Source organism: Poecilia latipinna, unplaced genomic scaffold (genome assembly GCF_001443285.1).
Source record: "Poecilia latipinna isolate Pla-1442-1.1 unplaced genomic scaffold, P_latipinna-1.0 Scaffold405, whole genome shotgun sequence".
Lineage (NCBI taxonomy): Eukaryota > Metazoa > Chordata > Actinopteri > Cyprinodontiformes > Poeciliidae > Poecilia > Poecilia latipinna.
The window spans coordinates 71,258-78,997 of NW_015113021.1; positions in this window are offsets into that span (position 1 = coordinate 71,258).

Here is a 7,740-nt window from a genome sequence, read left to right on the forward strand (position 1 = left end):
CTTCTTTTTACTTTGCAATTAGCAGGGGCCCGCTTGCCCCCCCCCCCCCCCACCCCCCTGCTGTGAGCTGCCAGTCACAGCTCAGCCTCCCCACCCAGGTGCCCTCTGACCCCTGCCGACACGCCGCTGTGGCCTGTCTAGCCTCCGCTCCTTTGGAAAGGAGCTCACCACCTCGAACCCAGCAGTGGGCGCCGTTTGTCTCATTAATGAACTACGGGGATTCCAATTAGAACAACCTGGGAGCAGATAAGTGGCTTGTCTTTACTTTTCCTTGGCAGCACCTGAGCGAGGTCATTTGCTTGGATCCCTACAAACATCCCCATCAGTTAGAATAATTCAAAAGGTTTCATGACCTACATTTGTTATGACAACTCGGCAACAGATGAGCGATTCAAAGTTACCAGTCAGGCGTGAAGTCTCTCTTAGAGGGAATTATCACTTCAGGTTACAATTCAAAGATCTTTCAAGTCTTGTTTCATCTTAAGGGGCACGGGAGAAAGTTTAAGCTCAGTGGACCTACGAGGAGGAGAATACTAGAGGCAGTCGTTAAAAGTTTGATTTTTTTCGCTAACTAATTAATGTCCAGGTCCATTGCGACTTTGACAGCAAAGTCACACATTATGATTTGAGGTTTTATTTCACAAAATCAAGCACACTTTATATTTTGACAGAAAATAATTCAAGTCAAAATTCCCCCTGAACCAAACATGAATCTCAACTGAAAATAAACAAAAAGAATAAATGGAAACTGACTTAAAGTCCATCAAGGTGCTTGTTTACAGTGAAAGGTCCCTACTTTCTGTCAGCTATTATTTCTCTGCCTAAGGGTAAATTTGAAGGGCTAAAGGTTCGTACCCCCATTTGGGTTTTAGATTTCTTCCATTTCTATGTGTGTTTCATGGCATAAACAAATACTTTTGTACTGTAGCCATTGTGATTCAATTTATTACTCTCATTGGCTGAACTATATCTTTATTTAGTTTGATTCTGATCCATTAGAGAGAGCTGATGATCCCTGATTATCAACATATCAACATCAACATTGATGTTAGTCTCGTCCTACCAAAGCACCAGCCTCCTAGGTCCGCATAATGTCACCTCGAGCAGACATTTCATTTATTACAAACGTTATTGAACGTTAACATTGTGTGTTAAAACATCATCTGGAGAAAGTTGGCTGTTGGCACCACTCTGCTGAATTGAAGACTCTGCACCTTGCCAATGAATTTAATCTATGGATTGATATCAATTTTGCGAAAGAAAATGAATGAATGCTATAGATGTATGTTTATGCTGTGCTGGAGTGAGGCTGAGAACCTGCAGGAAACCAACAAATGGGAAGAACACGCAAGCTCTACACCAAAAATCCTCAGCTGAGATGTGAGCAGGGCCCTTTGCTATAAGGTGATGGTGTTAAATTGTGCTGCCATAGATGGATTGGTATCTCTAGGATGCTCACTCCATCCTGGAGCAGATGCACCTTTCCCTTAGTGAATCTGCTCTTCTCTGGGTTTTCAAGGAAAAAGCCGTGTCACCCGAAAGACCGTCTTGTGTTAAGAGTAGTTATTAGAAATATGAGGCCCAGTTATCTTTGCAATATGTCTGTTGGAGTTTTTATGACTCCTTCATGTGATGTTTGTATTCCCTTTTCATGAATGTGTTTAATAACTGACTGCTTGAGTGACTCCCCACAGGAACAAAACAGCAGTCAAAATGCTGCAAGACAGGATTCCCCGATTGATGTTGTGCAGTGAATCAAAAGGTCTGAATCCAAACTGATATCACTCGAAGGCCTCTGAGCATTTCTCCAGTGTTCCTCTGATCCTTTTGTATCAACAACGAGATTGCATTTGTGCTTAGTTTTGAATTATTGCTTTTTCAATCCAATGACCTCGTTTCCTGGGAGGTTTTTTCAGCTTTCCCAAATTTAATATGGTGTTCAGCATTCCAGTTGTTACAGTTCAAACCACCTCCTGGCTTTTAAGACCCTGATTGGAGTACACCTTGATTACAATGACTACTGGTTGGAAAATGTTTTGATTATTTGTATTCACTAGGAGAAATCTGAAACAATCATGGGCCGAACATTTCAAGTCTGTGCAACACCAGGTGTTATGCCTCTTGGATTTTTAATCAGAACTTTACAGGAAGTTGGTCATTTTGGATTGAAGGTTGTTTTTTGTTTTTTTAAGTCTGTGACATTGCATTTCTTAAAAACAGTTTGACTGTCTCTCTGAGTCAGGGGGCGAAACTCTCAAGCACAAGAGTTCAATTATCTTCATTCCTTTTTCAAATGAGAGAGGAGAAACGGTTCCCAGTTGAACCTGCCATGATCTTAGGTTATCTTGGTGGAAGACAAACTAATGGATAGTGGAGGAAAATGGGCAAGTGGACATTGTCCATCTCCTTATGAGGAATTTCAAGACCTTCTGGGTTTTCTTGTTCCCTGGAAACGTCCATCTTGGCCACATATTTCCACATTTTCTCGATTTGTAAGATGATAATCTTCGTGAGGAAAATGTTCCTAGTTGTTTTTAATGTTTATTCTATATTTGAAGCAGATATCGTGTTAAATGACTTCAGCTGGTGTAAGGATATTGATTGGGGTAGTGGCAGGTAGAAAGACTGAAGCTAAAAATCGAGATGACCCTCTTCTAATGCCAGATGTTTGGAGACCAGTGCCCTGCACTCTAAAGTTCTCCAAATCTTTGCTTGAAAGTGAGAGTTTTTTTAAATTCCTTCTGAAAGGATGGTACTTGCTGAAAGGTAAATGTTCTTCAGAACATTTTTTCTCAGTTATTTTTTTGTTACTGCTGAGGAAAATGCTTTAGAAAACCCCATGTCTGAAACATTTAGGAAATGAAACGAATGCATACACTTTGCTCCATCCCAGCGCAGCTCCTGTGGTGAATCTGCATCACTCTTCCCTTGCTCCATTTCAGGTGCCTAAAATCTCAAGGCCAGTTCAGAAAAGGAGGAGATAAAAGAAGAAAAGAAAAGCAGAGAAGAATGTCTGACAGTCAGGCAGCGCTGGTCGTTTATCCAGCGCACCAGCGGGCACGCAGCCATGAATAAGGGAGCCAGGAAAATAAAAAAAGAAAAGAAAGGGGAAACCGATCCAATTTCATCTCTGCAGGAACATGACAGAGGAATAAAAGCAATACTAAAGTTCAATGGGCCCTGCAGATTTCCTTCCACATACAATTTGTCACAAGCAGAGAGGTCCATCCGCTGGAAGAGCTGCTCCCGGAGCTTCACGAGGGCCGCTGTGTCTGTCACAATGCTGGATTGCTAGAAGTACTACAGCCAGAGCACGGTAACTCAGCTTGTGTACTTCTTGCTACATTTTGAGCACTGGATCTTGGTAAACATCAAGCCAAGAGCTGCACGGAGCCGTGGGCCTAAAGGTGTTTGTGCTTTTTTTACTTTACTGCATGCAATCTGTCGGGCAACAGCAACCACTAGAGGGCGAAGTTTTACCCCAATCTGTTTTGACAAAACGAGATCTCATTAAACCAACTAGGGAGAAATTGCACTTTGGTTACCTTCTGGAAAACAGTCTAAAATCAGAATAAAACAAAAATAAAATAACATCATGGTTTTGGTGAAATGCAATGACAATTTTTTTTTTTATTTCCTGGTTTGGTGTTAATTTTGCTTTAGAGCAACTTGCCAAATGTGCCAAGAGAAATATTCCTCAAGCGTCAATGCATATGACGCTGTAATTGAGCAAAGCTTTAAACAACAGTCTGGAATTTCCTAAAAAACAAAAACAAAACTTGAACGTCTTGATTGCACAGAATATAATTTCAGATCAGAGTGATGCAGGATTAATACAAACACCTATAATTGTCCTTGAACAAAAATATAAAGCAATACAGTGCATTACAGTTTTTGGTGAAGAAGGGATATTATTTTAGCAAGACATTACTGCAGAGACCCACACATTATTCAGAAGCCTAGTTTGAGGTTTTAACCCTTTTTGCAAATAGGTTCATTACTCTGATGTTAAAACCCTGTTTTGCTCCTATTCCACAGGTATCCACAATGTTCAAACCATAAATAAATCAAATCTTCAATTGATAGTACTTTGAAGCAAACTTCTAGAGAAGAGAGGTCAATTACAACTTATGTTTTCCAGAACATATTACGACCATAACAAAAGCTCGCCAAAACATCAGCTTCTTTTCTATTCTTCTTTTAAAGTGATGCTGCTTTGAGATAAGAATATTTTTGATGCTTATCTACTCCCTGCTGGGACATATATGCTCATTTAGGAGTTCTCTTCACCACTTACAGCAGAACTGTTTGATCACAGATTTGGTTTAATCATGCTTTTCAGTATGGCAATTCTTCAAGTTTACTTAGTCGGTGTCCAAGTTTATGTTTGTAAGAGGCTGCAAGTAATTTAGGTGCCATGCTGTAAGTGAGTTAAAGTTAAATCAAGATTATTCATAATTCTCTCACATGTAATCATTCATTTCAAATATAAAAACAAATGAATATATACATTTATCCATAATAGGAAAATATGAGTACTATTGTGATCTAAAATATAGTTCAAGCCTGAATATATGTGTAACAGCTGTCTCTATCATGGATGAGAGCTAGTGGATGAATACAATGCATTGGAATCCCATAGAGCCTGGTTGTTAGCTAAAGCCAAGACTGTGCTCTGTGAACGACACTATTACATGTAAGTGTCAAACAATATTTGAATTAAAAGAATATTAAAGATGTATTGATACATTGATAAACGAGACCTAGAGTCTCTCCACTAGAAAGCTTTGGTGTGCTGTTTGAATTGGCAAAGTCAAAAGCTGAACCTGGAGATCCCTAACACCATCTTTTTAAAAAGTCTCAGGATTCAGTGACAAGCTTCTCTGTTACCGCCATTTGTCAATTTCAGAAAATGTGTCATTCTTCTACTTCTTCTTCTAATTAGCACAAGCTAACACTTCTCGGCAAAGAATGTGACAATTGCCAAACATTAACAGGAGTATCACGGCATGAACATGTCATGTAGCGGGACGATAACTGGGGACGGCTCCTGAGGATGGAAACAGTTTTAATCTTTTCAGTCTGTCGGAAAAATTAAAGCAACCGAAGCTGCCGAGAGAGATCCAGAGAGCGGTCCAAAATAACAGAAATAGGAGTCACATAACAGGTTCTGTTAAACATCATGTAGGGAACGGCGGCTGGTGGAGCCACATGTCAAGAGATCTATCTTTATCTGCAGTATCATTCCCTCCCTCTTCTTTCTCCTCACTTCAGCTTCTGTGTGTCTCCGTCTTTCTATCTATAGCCAAAGTACTGATTAACTCCCCATGAGTCTGAAGGCCTGAACAGCACTGAGGCCTTCAAATTAAAGACCTCTGTTCCTGTGCAATCAGCAGCCCCTTCCTGCTCCTCACAAGTGATGCTGAGCCTCCTCTCAGCTCTGCAAGGAAATAAGCATGGCTTCCCCCCCTCCACCGCCCCTCCCTCACAGTTTCATCTCAGAAGCGAGTGAGCGACTGAAGGAGTGGTGGAGCTGCGAGGAAAGAGGTGCCCCCTGCAGAGGGCACAGGAACAGAAATCCTCAGTGAGGTTATTCAACTTCCTGACTATATCCTGAGCGGTGATGATGTTGTATCCAAAAAGCAATGGAACACCTGAACCACAGCCAAACTCTTTCCATCTGTAACCTCTGGCATATTGCAAACTCACAGTCACTACAACTTTACCTTCCTTAACAATCAGTATGCAAGGATTGTTAGTTTATATGCCAGTGTTTGTTAAAACCTTTGAGCTACGCTTGCCAGTTTGGCAGACGTGGGAGTATCTCAGGCAGGACCTTGTGGAAACATGTAGGACAATGTACTCGCATGCTGCAGATTTGCATCCATTTAGTAGCTTTAACATTTGCATATTTTACTCTGCACTTTAAATGTTGTGGATAAGACTGTCAAACATGCAACAAATTTCAGCTGTTGCTGTTATGGTCACAGCTAAAGTGTAAACTAAACCTTTTCATTCATTTCCTACAGTTTGAACTGTAATCTGACATATCATCCGTTGCTAAGAAAAGGTCCAGTATATCTTTATTGTACGTTTTGCTACAGTGATCTGTTTAATAATTTGAAGAGGAAAAAAGAAAACATTAGTGTGATTATCTTTCGAAATGTAAAACTTTTTCTACCACGAGGTTTGGACAGAAAAAGATCTACTAAAGCACATCAGATTAGGTCACCCCCACACTTACCCCTCCTGATTATTATTCTCTGTCCTTTTCTTTTTATTTCTGTCAAATCTTGACAAAATGCAGTTTATGAAAACAAAGACAACTTCCTTCTGTCAAAATATGATCTTCCCTGAGGCCTCCTGCAGGTACCATTTGGATAGAGAGAAAAATGTCCATCACTGGCCCAAAAGTGTTCTCGCGCTCCCACACTCACACTTATGTGACCGGCAGGCCTTTCAGCCAACAAACTTCTGATCAGTGTTCTCTGACCTGAACAGATTGTTTGGCTCAGTTTCAGCTTTCATCCTGAAGTCCTCGGGCAGAGAAGTGTTTGTTCCTTCTCATGTCAGCTGGGACCTCTGAACTGTGACCTCATTACTGCTGCTGTTGGTGGTGCTCACCTCTGAGCATCAGAGAGTCGGTCCTGATGCTGCAGAAAGAACAAAGCAACAAAAATAGATTTTATTGAACCAAGTATATTCACCTGCTAGACTCGCACAAAATGAGAAGCCTGCAGTGTTTAATTACAGCTTCTGTCAGAGCTGTTTGTTCCAGTAAATTATACATTAGCATTAATTACCATTAGATATGACTGTAATCTAAATAAAATCTGAACCCTGAGCTGCGAGGCTGCATTTAAATGATTATTCTGTTCAGCTACAGCAAATCACATCTGTGAATTCATACTAGTTCTCGGTGGAACCTACCTCTGTCGATCGATTAACAAAGTTTTAAGAAAAGATGCCCAGTTCAAATTTGGTCTGCTTTAAAATTTCGTTTTCAATTTAGAATATCCAGCTCAACATGTGTAAAACTTTAGGAATTACCAAATAGATTTTTGTTATTCATATTCTAATCTGCAATTTAACAAATCAATAAAAACAATTTTCATTCATTTATCCTCTTTCTTTGAATGTGTTGCGAGGGAGACCTTCTCACAAAGTCAGATGCTGTAGTTTGTTTGCATATGTGACTGCAAAGCTATGCAGCTTTAAAATGCCTGCAAAAAATGCAAGCTTGTCGCTGAAGAAAACACGCGAAGCACAACACATGTTGTTGAATACCATTTATGTTAGTTTCTTCTTGTTTTTCTATGAAGGTGGAGTGTCCAGAGTCAGTCCTCATAGGATGGTATCCAGCTTGTTTTAGTTCTCTCTCTGGCGCTAGTAGCTACTTCCTCAGCATGTCGATGTTCTGCAGGGGCCGGCTAACGAGTCATCTTTTTATCTAGGTGTGTTGTAAATTAAAACATGCAGAATACCAGCTCATAAGGACTGACTCTGGACACCCCTGCATTAAGCTATTGATGTGTGGGTGAAAATAGATGCCTTTTGTCATCTGTTTGTGTTACGCAATGTTGTTTATGTTTTGTTATCTCTGTGGGTTTTATCACTCACTTGACAATGCATCTTTAACCCTGGAATCCCCAGACATAGAAAAACATGAAAATAATAGTTTAACTTTTTAAGTGGTTTTGTGGGAGTACTTTGGAGATGAAAATGCAATGTTTTAGATAT